The sequence below is a fragment of the Acomys russatus genome, chromosome 28, assembly GCF_903995435.1.
Source record: "Acomys russatus chromosome 28, mAcoRus1.1, whole genome shotgun sequence".
NCBI classification, from domain to species: domain Eukaryota; kingdom Metazoa; phylum Chordata; class Mammalia; order Rodentia; family Muridae; genus Acomys; species Acomys russatus.
In genome coordinates this window covers 37,770,825-37,772,354 of record NC_067164.1, presented here as the reverse complement: position 1 = coordinate 37,772,354, position 1,530 = coordinate 37,770,825, and the positions used below count along the sequence as shown (strand labels likewise).

At 38.2% G+C, this 1,530-nt stretch overlaps 1 pseudogene; it reads left to right on the top strand.

Moving 5' to 3' along the window:
* The first annotated feature begins 365 nt into the window (after positions 1–365).
* Positions 366–1,319, top strand: LOC127210704 (olfactory receptor 6C6-like; annotated as a pseudogene).
* The last annotated feature ends 211 nt before the right edge of the window (positions 1,320–1,530 follow it).

Genomic DNA, 1,530 nt, shown 5'->3' with positions numbered 1-1,530 from the left:
CCAAAGACATATGCATTCATAATGAAAAATTATTTATTTTTTACCATATCAATTTTAATTTTTTTATAGTTTGAGTATTTTAATTATTACTAGTATCAATTCTCTTCACTTAGAAAAATGTGTTAATTATTGCTGGGCTTCCTTGATGTCTACTTCTCTATACTTTACAGAACAGTAGGGTTGATTGAATTCTGTACATTAGAAGAATCTGAGGTTTATTTTATAGAAGGACTTATATAATGATGTTTAAGATCCTTGTGCATTGATATGAACGTAAACATTTTAAGGCAGGAAGGAAGAAATATGTTTTCTTAGCTATGATAATATTTTTGTGTTTTCTATAGATTTGCAAGAACAAATGAGAAATGAAGAACCAGTCAGTGGAGATACAGTACATTTTGCTGGGACTGACAGATGACCCTCAGCTACAGATTCTGATTTTCCTGTTTATGTTTTTCAATTACATCTTGAGCCTGATGGGGAACTTAACAATCATCCTCCTCACGCTGCTGGATCCACATCTCAAGACGCCAATGTACTTCTTCCTCCGGAGTTTCTCCATTTTAGAAATTGCATTCACCACAGTGTGCATTCCCAGGTTCCTGACAAGCATTCTCACAGGAGACAAAACAATCTCCTACAATGCTTGTGCAGCTCAATTATTCTTCTTTTTCTATTAGGGGCCACTGAGTTCTACCTCCTGGCTGCCATGTCCTATGATCGCTATGTGGCCATCTGCAGACCACTGCACTACCCCATCATCATGAACAGCAGAGTGTGTCACCTGCTGGTCATCAGCTCCTGGGTGACTGGGTTCTTAGTCATCTTTCCCCCTTTGATGTTGGGACTCAAACTAGACTTCTGTACTTCTGGAATAATAGATCATTTCCTATGTGATATTTCTCCTGTCCTCCAGCTGTCTTGCACAGACACATGGTTAATAGAATTGATGACTTTTGTCTTAGCTGTGATGACACTCATCATCACCTTGATCTTAGTGATCCTCTCCTACACACTTATCATCAAAACCATCCTAAAGTTCCCATCAGCCCAACAACGGAGAAAGGCCTTTTCCACCTGCTCCTCACACATGGTTGTTGTGTCCATCACTTATGGGAGTTGTATCTTCATGTATGTTAAAACATCAGCCAAGGAGAGGGTGACTTTAACTAAAGGTGTGGCTGTGCTCAACACCTCTGTGGCCCCTTTGCTAAACCCTTTCATTTACACCCTAAGGAACCAGCAGGTGAAGGATGCTTTCAAACATGTGCTTCATAGATTTTGTTCAAAACCATGAAACAAGGTTTAGATATAAATAAGATGCTGTTGAAACATCAGTGATAAATAGACATCAGTTGCTTGTGATCTCAGCCATTTCACTCATTGAATGTATGTCACCCTAAATTTTTGCTCTCGGGATGCTTATATCATCTTTTATTTCAGCACATCTTCCTAAAAGAAAGTTGAGAATGCCTTCTTAAAGAGATAATCTTGAATTCTATGTATACAGATTGTCTTCTCACAATTTTT